Source organism: Ranitomeya variabilis, chromosome 3 (assembly GCF_051348905.1).
Source record: "Ranitomeya variabilis isolate aRanVar5 chromosome 3, aRanVar5.hap1, whole genome shotgun sequence".
Taxonomy (NCBI): Eukaryota; Metazoa; Chordata; class Amphibia; order Anura; family Dendrobatidae; genus Ranitomeya; species Ranitomeya variabilis.
Genome location: NC_135234.1, coordinates 762,570,506 through 762,589,694, shown reverse-complemented (window position 1 = coordinate 762,589,694; position 19,189 = coordinate 762,570,506).

Here is a 19,189-nt window from a genome sequence, read left to right as displayed (position 1 = left end):
AGGGTTAACGTTACCCTCATTAGTAGATTGGGGAGGGGTGTCAACGACATAGTATGCAACCAACCTCCCCAAATCAGTCCCCAACAAAACATCAGTGGGCGAATTATAAGACAGCCCCACTTCCTTCACCCCGCTCCCGGCACCCCAATCAATATAAACCCGGGCCATCGGTAAGGGACAACTGATGCCCCCAATCCCTGTGACAGTTAGGGTTTTCCCCGGAATGATTTCTTCAGGGGCCGCCAGTTCGGGTCGGATGAGGGTTTGTTCAGCCCCGGTGTCTTTGAGGCCTGTAGCAACATGACCTCCCAGAGTGACGTGCTGTACGTTGTCACACACCCTCCCAATCACACCACCCACCAACAGAACTGCTGCATTAGGCCCTGGGGCCTTGGCTGGGAGGTTCTTCTGCTTGTTTGGACAGAAGGTACTGATATGACCAGGCTGCCTGCAGTGGTAACACTGGCGAGAGTCGGTGGTAGGTCTGGTGCTGTTGGCCACGGGGACAGGACCTCTGGTGTGTTGGCTGGCAGGGGTACAGGCGTTGCTTGCCGGCTTACCCCCTCTCCAGCTGGTGGTGACTGGCTTCCGCACTTCCGATCTACGGTTGGCCTCATAGGCATCGGCAATCTGCGCTGCTTTCGTCACGTCTTTGGGTTCTCTGTCCATCACGAACTGTCGCACCTCAGCTGGGCAAAGATGGAAGAACTGGTCTTTGATCATCAGGTCTCGCAGCTGTGCAAAGGTGGTCACTGACAGTCCTTGGGTCCACTGGTCAAAGTGGGTCCCCAGTCCATGCACCACATCACTGTAACTGTCGTGTGGGCCACGTTGGAGGGTCCGGAACTTCTTACGGTACACCTCGGGTGTAAGCTGGTACTTGGCTATGAGGGCCTGCTTGATAGCCTCATAGTCACCATCTTGTTCTTGAGGGAGTGCAGCAAACACCTCCAGAGCTTTGCCTCTCAGCCCTGGTGTCAGGTATCGTGCCCATTCATCCGTAGGCAGTCGGTACTGTCTGCAGGCTTTCTCAAAGGCCCGCAGAAAAGTGTCCAGGTCCCCGTCCTTTTCCATAACAGGGAAGTGATTGGGCCGAGGCTTCGGTATCTGAGCGCTGCTGGGCTCACGGCTGGACTGGGACAACCCCTGCATTTGCAGTCGGGCCATCTGCAGCTGGTACTCCCGCTGGGCCTGGGCCTCTCGCTCGGCTCGCTCCTGGTATTGCTGGATCAGCTGCAGGCGTCTCTCTAGGTCATCTGCGGAGCATTGTTGCAGAGCCAGCTGCAGGAGGAGGTCTGCGCCCCCCTGGTTGCCAGTAGGGCCCGTATTCAGTGGTTGGACCTCTGCTGCAGCACCATGTTCGCTTGTGCTGGCTTCTGCGGCTTCCGGGCTCTGAGAGTGGTCTAGAGAGGCTTCCCATTGCACCAGTTCAGCGACCATTTGAGTCTTGGTCTTGCTCTGGGGGTTCAGGCCATGGTACGTGCATATCCCAGCAAGAGCGTCTTTCTTCTGCTGGGTGTACCAGGCTTCTCCTTTCGCAGCCATAGTTGCCAAATAAAAGATAGGATAGAAAAACGGAGAGAAGGGAGGGGATAATTACCAGTACACAATTGTCTCAAGACTAATAAACACTGAGTTCGTTCTCCAAACTTATTTGCGCAGAGTCCTCGCAAGAACTTTCTGCAAGTTTTTAGTGAGAGGAATGATTGCTCAAACCAAATCACTAATGCTCTAATATCCCACCGCCTTGCTACCAATTGTCACGATCCCTTAGCCGCGGCCAACAGTTTGTCACAAAATCCCCAGGGATTCCTGACCACTGCCACCAATATGTCACGGATTGGGGTGACTTTAGACCAACAGACGGCTATCACATGTGCAGGGGGGCTTATCTTAGTTATCCCTCCACTGCCACAATGTGATAAAAAAAACACACACACAAGGCTAGTGGCCTCTTAGTTTACAGCAGGGGCTTATTTTAGGTATCCCACTGCTCTTCCATATACCATGAACTGCAGGGATTTGTGGATATCCCGCTTACAGTTCCACTTAAACCTTGCAGCTCTCTGGCGCCTCCTTACTGTCAGGTCAGATTAGGTACTGCACCTAGGGTAATTAGTCACCAGAAAGGCTGCCTGCTATGTACTGGCTATTGGGCATGCTGCAGCGACGCGATAAACTACTCCCACTCAGGCAGGAACAATAATTATCAATGCCGCAGTCGCTGCAATGTCACCCAAAGGCCTGCACACGGTAGTGCTGCCACCAGCTTCGATTAAACGGGTCCGAAACTAACCCAAAACAGTAGCGTAATTCCCTTCAGAGACAGGGTACGGTTTAGGGCAGGAAGAACGAACTAGTATTAAATATTATACCCCATAAATGATTTTTAGGCAGTGTTTATAAAAAGTTATTTTACAAGGATGTTACAAAAGAGACAATTGCAAATATGTACAAGGTAGTTATAAAAAAACAAGGATTACAGGAGAATCACACTTACAGTTGTTCAAAGCATTGCAGGCAACCAGGCAAGGGGAGTTTCCATCTATCCCAGTGCATTAGCACTCGCAGTCAGGTCGCTTCAGGTAAAAACTCACAACTGCCCCCTGGAAGCCTGCCAGCAACTTTATAACCTACCGCCTGTGACCTCACAGAAAGGGTTGAGTTAGGATCGCCCTCCCCTTTCTTCAGTTTGAGTAAGGCAACCTTAAATTTGTCTACTTTCTATAACTTTGCTACAAAACATGTCATAGTCGTAACAAACCCAGCATTCATCTCGGATTAATGTGGGCATTCTAATGAGATCAAATATGTCCTGTCTGGGATTAATATTTACCGAGAAATCCCTACTTCTTTACCAGATGGAGTTAGACGCCCGTGTTTAGAGTGATGGGTAGATCCACCGAGGGGAAGTAAGAATATATATTTTCGTGTTCTTAACTTAAACGGTTAGCGTAATATCTTACAAAAACAGAACAAAGATCTTTCATGATTCTGGAAGTTTCTCATCCAGTTAAAGCTGGTCACTTTCCACTACAGGAAATGCCGGTCGTAAATACCTTGGCTCTCAGAGCTAGAGGGCATAAAATCTCTATACTCCTTGACAAGACAAGCTAAAACACAGTGAAGTGGGGTCAGTGCCCACCCTATGTGTGCTGGCAGAGAAACTAAACTTATATGATATTTCATACCATATCGTGACAAGAGGCTGATAGTGTTTCTGGTGTGACATCATCAGAGGCTGCTCCTGTTTCTATTGTGACATCATCAGAGGCTGCTCCTGTGTCTCTTGTGACATCATCAGAGGCTGCTCCTGTTTCTGCTGTGACATCATCAGAGGCTGCTCCTGTGTCTGGTGTGACCTCATCAGAGGCTGCTCCTGTGTCTTTTGTGACATCATCTTCAATACGGCTCCTGTGTCTGGTGTGACATCATCAGAGGCTGCTCCTGTATCTATCGTGACATCATCAGAGGCTGCTCCTATGTCTCTTGTGACATTATCAGAGGCTGCTCCTGTATCTATTGTGACATCATCAGAGGCTGCTCCTGTGCCTCTTGTGACATCATCAGAGGCTGCTCCTGTGTCTGGTGTGACTTCATCAGAGGCAGCTCCAGTGTCTATTGTGACATCATCAGAGGCGGCTCCTGTATCTATTGTGACATCAACAGAGGCGGCTCCTGTATCTATTATGACATCATCAGAGGCTGCTCCTGTGTCTCTTGTGACATCATAAAAGGCGGCTCCTGTTTCTATTGTAACATCACAGACTGCTCCTGTATCTTTTGTGACATCATCAGAGACTGCTCCTGTATCTATTGTTACATCCTCATAGGCTGCTCCTGTATCTATTGTGACATCATCAGAGGCTGCACCTGTATCTATTGTGACATCATCAGAGGCTGCTCCTGTATCTATTGTGACATCATCAGAGGCTGCTCCTGTATTTATTTTGACATCATTAGAAGTTGCTCCTGTATTTATTGTGACATCATCAGAGGCTGCTCGTGTGTCTCTTGTGACATCATCAAAGGCGGCTCCTGTATCTATTGTGACATCATTAGAGGCTGCTCCTGTATCTATTGTGACATCATCAGAGGCTGCACCTGCATCTATTGTGACATCAGCAGAAGCTGCTTCTGTGTCTCTAGTGACATCATCAAATGCAGCTCCTGTATCTATTGTGACATCATCAGTGGCTTCTCCTGTATTGTGACATCATCAGAGGCTGCTCCTGTATCTATTGTGATATCATCAGAGGCTGCTCCTTTATCTATTGTGACATCATCTGAGGCTTCTCCTGTATCTATTAGGATATCATCAGAGGCTGCCCCTGTATCTATTGTGACATCATCAGAGGCTTCACCTGAATCTATTGTGACATCATCAGACGCTGCTCATGTATCTATTGTGACATCATTAGAGGCTGCTCCTGTATCTATTGTGACATCATCAGAGGCTGCTCTTGTATTTATTCTGACATCATCAGAGGCTGCACCTGAATCTATTGTGACATCATCAGAGGCTTCTCCTGTATCTATTGTGACATCATTAGAGGCTGCTCCTGTATCTATTGTGACATCATCAGAGGCTGCTCCTCTATCTATTGTGACATCATCAAAGGCTGCTCCTGTATCTATTGTAACATCACAGGCTGCTCAGGCTGCTCCTGTACCTATTATGACATCATCAGAGGCTGCACCAGTATCTATTGTGACATCACTAGAGGCTGCTCCTGTATCTATTGTGACATCATCAGAGGCTGCTCCTGTATCTATTGTGACATCATCAGAGGCTGCTCCTGTGTCTGCTGTGACATCATCAGAGGCTGCTCCTCTACTATTGTGACATCATCAGAGGCTGCTCCTATGTCTCTTGTGACATCATCAGAGGCTGCTCCTGTGTCTGCTGTGACATCATCAGAGGCTGCTCCTGTATCTATTGTGACATAATAAGAGGCTGCTCCTGCATCTATTGTGACATCATCAGAGGATGCTCCTGTATCTATTGTGACATTATCAGAGGCTGCTCCTGTATCTATTGTGACATTACCAGAGGCTGCTCCTGTATCTATTGTGACATCATCAGAGGCAGCTCCTGTATCTATTGTGACATCATCAGAGGCTGCTCCTGTATCTATCGTGACATCATCAGAGGCTGGTGCTATGTCTCTTGTGACATTATCAGAGGCTGCTACTGTATCTATTGCGATATCATCAGAGGCTGCTCCTGTGTCTCTTGTAACATCATCAGAGGCTGCTCCTTTGTCTGCTGTGACATCATCAGAGGCTGCTCCTGTGTCTGGTGTGACATCATCAGAGGCTGTTCCTGTGTCTGGTGTGACATCATCAGAGGCTACTCCTGTATCTATTGTGACATCATCAGAGGCTGCTCCTGTATCTATTGTGACATCAACAGAGGTGTCACGATCCCTTAGCCGCGGCCAGCAGTTTGTCACAAAATCCCCAGGGATTCCTGACCACTGCCACCAATATGTCACGGATTGGGGTGACTTTAGACCAACAGACGGCTATCACATGTGCAGGGTGGCTTATCTTAGTTATCCCTCCACTGCCACAATGTGATAAAAAAAACACACACAAGGCTAGTGGCCTCTTAGTTTACAGCAGGGGCTTATTTTAGGTATCCCACTGCTCTTCCATATACCATGAACTGCAGGGATTTGTGGATATCCTGCTTACAGTTCCACTTAAACCTTGCAGCTCTCTGGCGTCTCCTTACTGTCAGGTCAGATTAGGTACTGCACCTAGGGTAATTAGTCACCAGAAAGGCTGCCTGCTATGTACTGGCTATTGGGCACGCTGCAGCGATGCGATAAACTACTCCCACTCAGGCAGGAACAATAATTATCAATGCCGCAGTCGCTGCAATGTCACCCAAAGGCCTGCACACGGTAGTGCTGCCACCAGCTTCGATTAAACGGGTCCGAAGCTAACCCAAAACAGTAGCGTAATTCCCTTCAGAGACAGGGTACGGTTTAGGGCAGGAAGAACGAACTAGTATTAAATATTATACCCCATAAATGATTTTTAGGCAGTGTTTATAAAAAGTTATTTTACAAGGATGTTACAAAAGAGACAATTGCAAATATGTACAAGGTAATTATAAAAAAAACAAGGATTACAGGAGAATCACACTTACAGTTGTTCAAAGCATTGCAGGCAACCAGGCTAGGGGAGTTTCCATCTATCCCAGTGCATTAGCACTCGCAGTCAGGTCGCTTCAGGTAAAAACTCACAACTGCCCCCTGGAAGCCTGCCAGCAACTTTATAACCTACCGCCTGTGACCTCACAGAAAGGGTTGAGTTAGGATCACCCTCCCCTTTCTTCAGTTTGAGTAAGGCAACCTTAAATTTGTCTACTTTCTATAACTTTGCTACAAAACATGTCATATTCGTAACAAACCCAGCATTCATCTCGGATTAACGTGGGCATTCTAATGAGATCAAATATGTCCTGTCTGGGATTCATATTTACCGAGAAATCCCTACTTCTTTACCAGATGGAGTTAGACGCCCGTGTTTAGAGTGATGGGTAGATCCACCGAGGGGAAGTAAGAATATATATTTTCGTGTTCTTAACTTAAACGGTTAGCGTAATATCTTACAAAAACAGAACAAAGATCTTTCATGATTCTGGAAGTTTCTCATCCAGTTAAAGCTGGTCACTTTCCACTACAGGAAATGCCGGTCGTAAATACCTTGGTTCTCAGAGCTAGAGGCCATAAAATCTCTACACTCCTTGACAAGACAAGCTAAAACACTGTGAAGGGGGGGTCAGTGCCCACCCTATGTGTGCTGGCAGAGAAACTAAACTTATATGATATTTCATACCATATCGTGACACCTCCCCCTTTTGGCGTGCGCTAGGGAGGTAGAACCCCACGGTATGCCTCCATGCGCACCTCAGTAGGTTCACCCTGGCGGGACAGTTCATCGGCATTCCCATGCTCCCTGCCCGCTTTGTGTTTAATGGTGAAGTCAAATTGCTGAAGGGCAAGGCTCCAGCGTAGCAACCTGCCATTGGTTCCACACATGGTGCTTAGCCAGCGCAGAGGGTCGTGGTCGGTCACCACAGTGAAGGTGCGACCGTACAAGTAGGGCTGCAAGCGCTGCAGGGCCCAGACTATGGCCAGGCACTCCTTCTCAATGGTGGAGTAGGCCACTTCCCTCGGCAAAAGTTTCCGGCTCAGGTACAACACGGGGTGCTCTTGGTCCTCCGAGTCAACCTGGCTGAGCACAGCACCGAGGCCAAAATCGCTGACATCAGTCTGTACCAGGAACGGTCGACTGCTGTCGACTGCTTTCAACACAGGGGCGTTGCACAGTGCGGTTTTCAACGCCTGGAAGGCCCCCTCACAGCCATCTGTCCAGTTGACGATGTGGGGTAGCTTCTTCCTGGTGAGGTTCGTCAAAGGTTTTGCCAGGCTACTATAGTGCTGCACAAAGCGCCTATAGTACCCTGCAGTGCCCAGGAAGGACATCACCTGTTTCTTGGTCCCAGGAGTGGGCCAGTTCACGATCGCGCCCACTTTCTCAGGCTCTGGCTTCAGGGTGCCTCCGCCTACCCGGTGCCCCAGGTAGTGGTCCTCACTCATGCCCATCTGGCACTTTCCCGGATTGATAGTCAGTCCTGCTCGGTGGATTCGCCTGAGCACCTCCTCAAGATGCTGCAGGTGTTCCCCCCAGGAGGGACTGAAGATGGCAATGTCATCCAAGTACGCCACTGCGTTCTTCTCCAGTCCCTGAAGCAGGAGGTTGACCATCCGCTGGAAAGTGGCAGGGGCATTCTTCATGCCGAAGGGCATGACCGTGGACTCGTACAGTCCAAAGGGTGTGATAAAGGCGGACTTCTCCTGCGCCTCGGGGCTCTGGGGAATCTGCTAGTATCCTCGACTCAGATCCATTATTGTCAGGTATTTTGCGCCAGCTAACTTCTCAAGCAGGTCCTCGATGCGCGGCATTGGGTGCGCGTCAGAGGCTGTAATGGCGTTGAGCCCCCTGTAGTCCACGCAGAACCGGGTGGTCCGGTCCTTCTTTGGCACGAGAACTACAGGTGAGGCCCACGCGCTCTTTGACTGTCGAATCACCCCCAGCTGTAACATCTCATCGATCTCCTGGCGCATAATCTGCTGCACCTGGTCAGAGATTCGATAGGGTGTTCGCCGTAGTGGGGCATGATTCCCGGTGTCCACCTCGTGGACGGCTAAGTCAGCCCTCCCAGGTCGGTTGGAGAACACGACCCGGAAGGGTTCCAGTGTGGTTTGCAACTGCAACCGCTGTGGTTCATCTAGCGAGGCGCTTACCTCCATGTCCTCAATGGACCCACCGGCCCTGGCTTGGGCCAGCATGTCCAGGAGGGTGTCCTCCTCCCCGTCTTCGGGTAAGCTGCAGACCGGTAGGACGAAAGGTTCACGTTCGTGATGAGCCTTCATCATGTTGACGTGAAAGGCCTTTCGCCTACCCCGAGCGTGGTCAAGCGTGACCACGTAGGTGACCGGGTTGAGCTGTTGGTGGACGATGTACGGGCCCTCCCAGGCTGCCTGAAGCTTATCCGTGGGTACGGGGACCAGCACCCACACCTTTTGACCCACGTGGTAGGTCCGCTCCCGGGCGTTCTGGTCGTACCAGTGCTTCTGATCAGCCTGAGCCTGCGTCATGTTGTCATGCACCAACTGCGTCAGGGTCTGCATCTTGTCACGGAAGCGCATGACATACTCCACTATTGACACTTCAGAAGGGTTCGGCTCCTCTTCCCAGGATTCTCTTACCAACCCAAGGGGTACCCGGACTCGCCTGCCGTACAGGAGCTCGAAGGGGGAGAACCCCGTCGAGGCCTGTGGAACCTCTCGGTAAGCGAATAGCAGGTGTGGGAGGTACCGCTCCCAGTCGCGCCCTTGAGTCTCAACCAGCATGCGTAGCATCTGTTTGAGGGTATCATTGAAGCGTTCACACAAGCCATTGGTCTGTGGGTGATATGCACTCGATACCAGGTGCTTCACCTGCATTCTCTTACAGAGAGCCTCCATTTGGCGAGACATAAATTGGGTCCCTTGATCAGTAAGCATTTCCCTGAGAAATCCTACACGTGAAAAGATGGCCAACAGGGCATCCGCCACCTTATCTGCCCTAGTTGACGACAGAGCTACTGCCTCTGGGTACCGGGTAGCGTAGTCTACCACAGTAAGGATATATTGCTTTCCAGAGCTGCTGGGGACGGCCAGCGGGCCCACAATGTCCACTGCGATCCTCTGGAAAGGCTCCTCTATAACTGGCAAAGGGATCAGGGGAGCCTTAAGAGCAGGCCCCGCCTTCCCCACTCTTTGACAGGTGACACAGGAGCGGCAGTAGTTTGACACATTTGTCCCCATCTTAGGCCAATAGAAGTGTTGAGACAGCCGGGCCTTAGTTTTGCTGATCCCCAAGTGTCCAGCTAGTGGGATCTCATGGGCAATCCGCAACAACTCACCCCGGAATTGCTGCGGGACGACCAGCTGTCTTTCCCTCAACCACTCCTTTTGTGATTCTCCGGGTACTGTCTCCCGGTACAACCTTCCTCCTTCCCAGAACACCTTCTCCTTATCAGCCTCGGAGAAGCGCGTCCTGGCGAGTTGTCTCAAACTCTCTAGGCTCGCATCTGTGTGCAGAGCGGCCTGAAACTCCTGGCTAGGGGAAGCCAGAAGTGACGTCAGGGTCCCTTCCCCACGGGAACCCTCTTGGACCTGCTCTGGGTCCACCTCTGGTTCAGTCACAATGATGACTGAGGAGGGTCCGGGAGGCAGACAGTTATCTGCGTTCCGGGCACTCTGACTTCGGGTGACAGCAGCTACGTAGGCTGTCTCCCCGGGGATTTCTACAGACCCATCAGCCGACGCTGCTATGGGCTCTACCTCCCCATCCACCCCCATTACCTCAGAAGCATTGCTAATTATTGGCCAGTTACCTTCCTCGGTGGCACTGGTCAATTGCATGGCATCACCTTCCTCACGGTTCCCATGTATCTCCCCATTTCCGGTAGCACCGACACTTGCCCCTGCTAGGGGTTCCTCAGCCGTCTCACTCCGCAGAGCGACGTGGCTGAGCACTCCTGTACCTATGGACACATCAACTTCCACAGAAACATCATTATCAGGTTCAGTTGGCACAGGTACAACATTTTCACCATCAATCCTAGGGAAAAAATGGTTATCAGATGCATCATTACAAGATAAAGCATGGTCAGGTAACACATGCGATTTCCCATCATCATCATCATCATCATCAGGGTTAACGTTACCCTCATTAGTAGATTGGGGAGGGGTGTCAACGACATAGTATGCAACCAACCTCCCCAAATCAGTCCCCAACAAAACATCAGTGGGCGAATTATAAGACAGCCCCACTTCCTTCACCCCGCTCCCGGCACCCCAATCAATATAAACCCGGGCCATCGGTAAGGGACAACTGATGCCCCCAATCCCTGTGACAGTTAGGGTTTTCCCCGGAATGATTTCTTCAGGGGCCGCCAGTTCGGGTCGGATGAGGGTTTGTTCAGCCCCGGTGTCTTTGAGGCCTGTAGCAACATGACCTCCCAGAGTGACGTGCTGTACGTTGTCACACACCCTCCCAATCACACCACCCACCAACAGAACTGCTGCATTAGGCCCTGGGGCCTTGGCTGGGAGGTTCTTCTGCTTGTTTGGACAGAAGGTACTGATATGACCAGGCTGCCTGCAGTGGTAACACTGGCGAGAGTCGGTGGTAGGTCTGGTGCTGTTGGCCACGGGGACAGGACCTCTGGTGTGTTGGCTGGCAGGGGTACAGGCGTTGCTTGCCGGCTTACCCCCTCTCCAGCTGGTGGTGACTGGCTTCCGCACTTCCGATCTACGGTTGGCCTCATAGGCATCGGCAATCTGCGCTGCTTTCGTCACGTCTTTGGGTTCTCTGTCCATCACGAACTGTCGCACCTCAGCTGGGCAAAGATGGAAGAACTGGTCTTTGATCATCAGGTCTCGCAGCTGTGCAAAGGTGGTCACTGACAGTCCTTGGGTCCACTGGTCAAAGTGGGTCCCCAGTCCATGCACCACATCACTGTAACTGTCGTGTGGGCCACGTTGGAGGGTCCGGAACTTCTTACGGTACACCTCGGGTGTAAGCTGGTACTTGGCTATGAGGGCCTGCTTGATAGCCTCATAGTCACCATCTTGTTCTTGAGGGAGTGCAGCAAACACCTCCAGAGCTTTGCCTCTCAGCCCTGGTGTCAGGTATCGTGCCCATTCATCCGTAGGCAGTCGGTACTGTCTGCAGGCTTTCTCAAAGGCCCGCAGAAAAGTGTCCAGGTCCCCGTCCTATTCCATAACAGGGAAGTGATTGGGCCGAGGCTTCGGTATCTGAGCGCTGCTGGGCTCACGGCTGGACTGGGACAACCCCTGCATTTGCAGTCGGGCCATCTGCAGCTGGTACTCCCGCTGGGCCTGGGCCTCTCGCTCGGCTCGCTCCTGGTATTGCTGGATCAGCTGCAGGCGTCTCTCTAGGTCATCTGCGGAGCATTGTTGCAGAGCCAGCTGCAGGAGGAGGTCTGCGCCCCCCTGGTTGCCAGTAGGGCCCGTATTCAGTGGTTGGACCTCTGCTGCAGCACCATGTTCGCTTGTGCTGGCTTCTGCGGCTTCCGGGCTCTGAGAGTGGTCTAGAGAGGCTTCCCATTGCACCAGTTCAGCGACCATTTGAGTCTTGGTCTTGCTCTGGGGGTTCAGGCCATGGTACGTGCATATCCCAGCAAGAGCGTCTTTCTTCTGCTGGGTGTACCAGGCTTCTCCTTTCGCAGCCATAGTTGCCAAATAAAAGATAGGATAGAAAAACGGAGAGAAGGGAGGGGATAATTACCAGTACACAATTGTCTCAAGACTAATAAACACTGAGTTCGTTCTCCAAACTTATTTGCGCAGAGTCCTCGCAAGAACTTTCTGCAAGTTTTTAGTGAGAGGAATGATTGCTCAAACCAAATCACTAATGCTCTAATATCCCACCGCCTTGCTACCAATTGTCACGATCCCTTAGCCGCGGCCAACAGTTTGTCACAAAATCCCCAGGGATTCCTGACCACTGCCACCAATATGTCACGGATTGGGGTGACTTTAGACCAACAGACGGCTATCACATGTGCAGGGGGGCTTATCTTAGTTATCCCTCCACTGCCACAATGTGATAAAAAAAACACACACACAAGGCTAGTGGCCTCTTAGTTTACAGCAGGGGCTTATTTTAGGTATCCCACTGCTCTTCCATATACCATGAACTGCAGGGATTTGTGGATATCCCGCTTACAGTTCCACTTAAACCTTGCAGCTCTCTGGCGCCTCCTTACTGTCAGGTCAGATTAGGTACTGCACCTAGGGTAATTAGTCACCAGAAAGGCTGCCTGCTATGTACTGGCTATTGGGCATGCTGCAGCGACGCGATAAACTACTCCCACTCAGGCAGGAACAATAATTATCAATGCCGCAGTCGCTGCAATGTCACCCAAAGGCCTGCACACGGTAGTGCTGCCACCAGCTTCGATTAAACGGGTCCGAAACTAACCCAAAACAGTAGCGTAATTCCCTTCAGAGACAGGGTACGGTTTAGGGCAGGAAGAACGAACTAGTATTAAATATTATACCCCATAAATGATTTTTAGGCAGTGTTTATAAAAAGTTATTTTACAAGGATGTTACAAAAGAGACAATTGCAAATATGTACAAGGTAGTTATAAAAAAACAAGGATTACAGGAGAATCACACTTACAGTTGTTCAAAGCATTGCAGGCAACCAGGCAAGGGGAGTTTCCATCTATCCCAGTGCATTAGCACTCGCAGTCAGGTCGCTTCAGGTAAAAACTCACAACTGCCCCCTGGAAGCCTGCCAGCAACTTTATAACCTACCGCCTGTGACCTCACAGAAAGGGTTGAGTTAGGATCGCCCTCCCCTTTCTTCAGTTTGAGTAAGGCAACCTTAAATTTGTCTACTTTCTATAACTTTGCTACAAAACATGTCATAGTCGTAACAAACCCAGCATTCATCTCGGATTAATGTGGGCATTCTAATGAGATCAAATATGTCCTGTCTGGGATTAATATTTACCGAGAAATCCCTACTTCTTTACCAGATGGAGTTAGACGCCCGTGTTTAGAGTGATGGGTAGATCCACCGAGGGGAAGTAAGAATATATATTTTCGTGTTCTTAACTTAAACGGTTAGCGTAATATCTTACAAAAACAGAACAAAGATCTTTCATGATTCTGGAAGTTTCTCATCCAGTTAAAGCTGGTCACTTTCCACTACAGGAAATGCCGGTCGTAAATACCTTGGCTCTCAGAGCTAGAGGGCATAAAATCTCTATACTCCTTGACAAGACAAGCTAAAACACAGTGAAGTGGGGTCAGTGCCCACCCTATGTGTGCTGGCAGAGAAACTAAACTTATATGATATTTCATACCATATCGTGACAAGAGGCTGATAGTGTTTCTGGTGTGACATCATCAGAGGCTGCTCCTGTTTCTATTGTGACATCATCAGAGGCTGCTCCTGTGTCTCTTGTGACATCATCAGAGGCTGCTCCTGTTTCTGCTGTGACATCATCAGAGGCTGCTCCTGTGTCTGGTGTGACCTCATCAGAGGCTGCTCCTGTGTCTTTTGTGACATCATCTTCAATACGGCTCCTGTGTCTGGTGTGACATCATCAGAGGCTGCTCCTGTATCTATCGTGACATCATCAGAGGCTGCTCCTATGTCTCTTGTGACATTATCAGAGGCTGCTCCTGTATCTATTGTGACATCATCAGAGGCTGCTCCTGTGCCTCTTGTGACATCATCAGAGGCTGCTCCTGTGTCTGGTGTGACTTCATCAGAGGCAGCTCCAGTGTCTATTGTGACATCATCAGAGGCGGCTCCTGTATCTATTGTGACATCAACAGAGGCGGCTCCTGTATCTATTATGACATCATCAGAGGCTGCTCCTGTGTCTCTTGTGACATCATAAAAGGCGGCTCCTGTTTCTATTGTAACATCACAGACTGCTCCTGTATCTTTTGTGACATCATCAGAGACTGCTCCTGTATCTATTGTTACATCCTCATAGGCTGCTCCTGTATCTATTGTGACATCATCAGAGGCTGCACCTGTATCTATTGTGACATCATCAGAGGCTGCTCCTGTATCTATTGTGACATCATCAGAGGCTGCTCCTGTATTTATTTTGACATCATTAGAAGTTGCTCCTGTATTTATTGTGACATCATCAGAGGCTTCTCCTGTGTCTCGTATGACATCATCAGAAGCTGCTCCTTTATCTATTGTGACATCATCAGAGGTTGAACCTGTATCTATCGTGACATCATCAGAGGCTGCTCTTGTTTCTATTGTGAAATCATCAGAGGCTGTTCCTGTGTCTCTTGTGACATCATCAAACGCTGCACCTGTATCTATTGTGACATCATTAGAGGCTGCTCACGTATCTATTGTGACATCATCAGAGGCGGCTCAGGTATCTATTGTGACATAATCAGAGGCTGCTCCTGTATCTATTGTGACATCATCAGAGGCTGCTCATGTGTCTATTGTGACATCATCAGAGGCTGCTACTGCATCTATTGTGACATTATCAGAGTCTGCTCCTGTATCTATTGTGACATCATCAGAGGCTGCTCCTGTATCTGGAGCACCCCCACGTCAGGGCAATGGGGTACTTGGTACCGGGTCTCTCTTGGTTCTGGGGATGTCACGGTGGCCTGACCAAGTCCGTGGCCCTTTGAGGGGCATCCAATTAGAGGTGTAGTTTGTACGGTGTTCTTAACGCCACCTGTGGTACTTGGTCAGGGTGACCGACGTTGCTCAGGGGTCCGCTGGGGTGATGGAATGGCAGCTAGATGGTATTCCTTCCCACAGGTGAAGTGTATCCCCAGGGCTTCCCAGAAGTGTAGATGGTAATGGTGGACGATGTGAGGTGCAGGGAATAACGAGGACACAAGGTTGCAGTCTCTTTACCTTTTACTGGAAGCTTCAGCATCCACAGTCCAGGGCACGGACCACAGGGTAGGCAGAGTCCGGCCGGTCCGAAGGCAAATCCAGAGTCCCCTTATCCAGATGGAAATCAGTAGCCTTCCTACTAGCACATGTGTGTTGTAGTCCCTCCCTGCTGAGCAACTCCATAAGGTCCTCACAACTTTCGTGGATGTTTCTGATGTCTTCTCTCTGTCCCCCAGATGGTATGGATAGGACAAACCCGTATGACTGGGATGGCCTGAGGCTTGTTTATAGGGACCCTAGAGACGCCCCGACACCCACAATTTGCCACCATGTCTTCTTAGGTATTAAGGTCGAGCAGCCAACTTGGAATTGGCTGTCCTGCCTGTCTCAGAAGTAATGCGTAGAGTCAATTACTCCCTCGGTGTTCCGGCCAAAGGCTACGCGCCTCAGAAGGAGGCTGCCTGTCTCGGGGCAGAACTCTTCCCGTTGTTTTCTCCTTGTGCTTTGACTTCGTTTCTCACTCTCTACAATAAAGTTCACTTTGTGTCCTTTCTTTGAATACTGCCGCACGTGGGGCAGGCGCAGCTCCGTAGCTTTCTATCCCGCGAGACCTCTGTCAGGATCCCACCCCTGACAGGGACCCTCTGTCTGCAGCTCAGATGTTCCTCCTTTCCCCCTGTCTGCCTGACAGGTGTTGCCTGGGCAAAGCCCAGCCAGCGTCTAATTTTCTATCCAAACCACCAGTTTTACCCTTCTGTGAGGAGTGCTCTACTAGATAGGAGCATGGCTCCCCCTGGTGGATTGAAGTGTGAAGTGTGTTGCTGTGATACCTGGAAAGATGAACTCCTTTATTACCTTCAGACATAATATCACTCCCCCTGGTGGAAGAATAATAATACTGCAGCAACCAGGACTCGGGCGCTGCATATCTATTGTGACATCATCAGAGGCTGCTCATGTGTGTGTTGTGACATCATCAGAGGCTGCTCCTGTGTGTGGTGTGACGTCATCAGAGGCTTCTCCTGTTTCTCACCTTAAGCTTCTCTTGAATCATGTTTCACAATTCCCTAAATGTAAAAATAAATAAATGTCTCTTTTTGTTGACTCAGAAAATCATACGTGTGAGAACGATGGGAACAGATTCCCCCAACATCCATCCCTCACTACCAGATAAATAAACAGTCGGATTTTCTTGCCAAATCAAGATGGAGAGTCTGCACACTGGAGCTGAAAGAGAGATAAATCCGTTCACCTCATATATCAGGGAACTCGTCATGATAATCGTAATAGAGACCAAATGTGGTTAATTTGTTACATTCAGATGCCGGCCGGGGGATGAGGCTCTTTTCATTGTACGGTGCATGTTCTCAGCTGTATGAAGTCCTACATTTAATTCAAGGATGTTCTGTCCATGTGAAGACATCAGCTGAAACACCAGCTATCAATTATAATTGGGTAATTGGGTAATTGGGTAATTAGATAATTACCGGCATCTCTATTATCATTCATATACTCTATACTATACAGACAAAAGTTTTGAGACACCTGCAAATTAAGACTGTGGAGACCTGGGTGTTATAACCAGTGCCTTCCCCCCTCCCATTAATCCCGTAATGAAACACACACAGTCCTAGGTGGGTTGAACAGGTTGGTCACAGTTTATTAATTAAATAAGCAGAGAAAGGCAATTACATATCGTAATGGGCGCTCGCGCCGAGCTCCTGTCCGTGATCGACAGGGGAATTGGCCCAACGAGCGGTTACGACCTTTGCGCTCCTCCGCTTCTTCCGCTGTGACTTAATAAAATTACAGAGGTTAGTTACATCCACATACGTGTATACACATTTTTTTTTTTTGTATATTGCCATAGAATTTACAAATTTACATTATCCCGTGGGTTAGTATCGCCCTTAGCCTTTAAAAGGGAGGGAGGGTGGGACAAGAGCTTCCAGGTGTCCGCCGGGAGGAAAAGAGGAAGTTCCCGGCCGGACACCTGGATTTAACCCCTGTAGGAGTGGCCGTAGGACCCCTCCCCTCTAGTGGCCACTGGCCGGCTGGGGGTCTTCAAATTAGTGCATCACTAAGGGGGAGTGATGCCAGGGGGGAACTGGCACTGACAACCTTTTCAAGCTGCTCTCTATGTGTGCTTCCCAGTCAGAGACGCGCACCTTATTCAGTACCGCGTCTGCCAGACTGTGGAGACCTGGGTGTCATAATCAGTGCCTTCCCCCCTCCCATCAATCCCGTAATGAAACACACACAGTCCTAGGTGGGTTGAACAGGTCAGTCACAGTTTATTAATTAAATAAGCAGAGAAAGGCAATTACATATCGTAACAGGCGCTTGCAATGAGCTCCTGTCCGTGATCGACAGGGGAATTGGCCCAACGAGCGGTTACGACCTTTGCCCTCCTCCGCTTCTTCCGCCACGGAGGATCCCATGTATTACCTACGCGGGACTCCAACCCCACCCATCAACCTTAGGGCCTATTCAACCCCATCCTGTAAACCCGACAAAAAAATATCGAGGCCAATGTCCGTTAGGTGAACTCCGTCCGGTCTTAATTGTGGAGTGTTATCCCCTTGTAGCGGGTGATGACGAATCACGATACAACCTCTTCTTCTCACATATTTTCCAATCTGAGCATTGAATTTACCCCTTGTCCGCTCTATGGCTTTTTTGTCTCTTGCTCCTCGCCATACGGCCCGTGGTGTTATATCCGACCACACCAGTATTATGTTCCTGAAAAGACAGCTGAACCGATCCATATCAGTTGTCACCCATTTGTACAATTCGGCCACCTTTTGTTTGCCCAGGTCATTGCCACCCGCGTGTAACACCACTATCACTGGGTGTTCCGCCATCCTTGCTTTGCCAACCATCTCCTTGAACACCTGTTTCCACTGGAGGCCTCTGATACCCCTCCAGTTAACTTTTATACCCGGGAGGTAAAGTTTTTTCCTCCTGGCCGCAGTTTGGCCCTCTCTTCGGCCCAGTATACGTAGGAATCTCCTACCACCCAAACTTCAACCCCTGTAAGAGACAACGCATGTTAATTCAGCAAATCAGGTCTTATGTATCTGGCGAAGCATGCGGACTTCCAACAACCCATTCTCTGGACTTCGGCCTCTGACACTCCTGCCCTAGCAGTTTCTGTGGCCGCCCCTATCCGGAACGAATGTGTTCCGTACTCCTTTGGATTTGCGCCGTTTTTTTCCAAGCATAGCTTGAACATTGCCTGGAATTGGTACTTGGTCAGAGGGGACCCATCTGTATGAGTGAAGAAAAATCTACCAGAGTGTCTTATGACGGCGTATGTTTTAACCATTTTTAGCGGGCAAGCTGGGCCATCTGTAGAGTTAACCAGGACCCATGTGCCCCTACCGGTGGGATCGCATTTGGATTTTCTAATCCTGATGCGCAGCGCGTCGCCGCATATAACTATGTCTTCATTAATTAGGCCTCCTTCCGACACGTTTTTTGACCGCGGTAGCAATTCGCTGATACGCAGTGCTCCGAAAAAGACGGTCGCAAAAGCTGCCGATATGAGGGCCGCCTCATATTGCGATGAGCAGACTGACGGGGATATCGCAATCAGGTCCTGCAATAGTCTCAGAGAAATGGGGCGGCGACATTCTTGGCTTGGCTGAAGCCTTTTCCAACCTTTTATGGCTGCGGAACTCCTCGTCGTACCGTCGCCAGGCTGAACCGCCATGCGACTTGTACCAACTATATATCATGTCCTGATATATAAACAATTCAGAGCAGCGTTCCAGATGTTTCTGGCCCATAATACAGCCCAATACTGCGAAGGCCTGGAGCCAATTATTCATGGTTAGTGCAATTTTCGATCTCCCCTATCGAAACCCCTATCGTTGGCTTTATCCTCCGTTTGTTGGTCCGCTGATAACAGCGAACATATATCAATATAATCGTTGCTCCATATTTTCTGTCTAATTTCCTGATCTATATGGGCACCTAGCGGGCTGATCCCGCAGAAGAATGCGTCTTTGTGTAGATTAGCGGACTGTGGTGTTGTATTGTTCACCGCTTTTCCGCTCGAATGTGATAGTTGTAGAATTATCTCCTTTAACGCTGAAGTTAGCTCCATTTCTTTTAAATTAACCCCGTAGCATAACATTTCCAGGCTACCCTTGGAACACTCACCGCTGCGTGACTCTGGACGAGT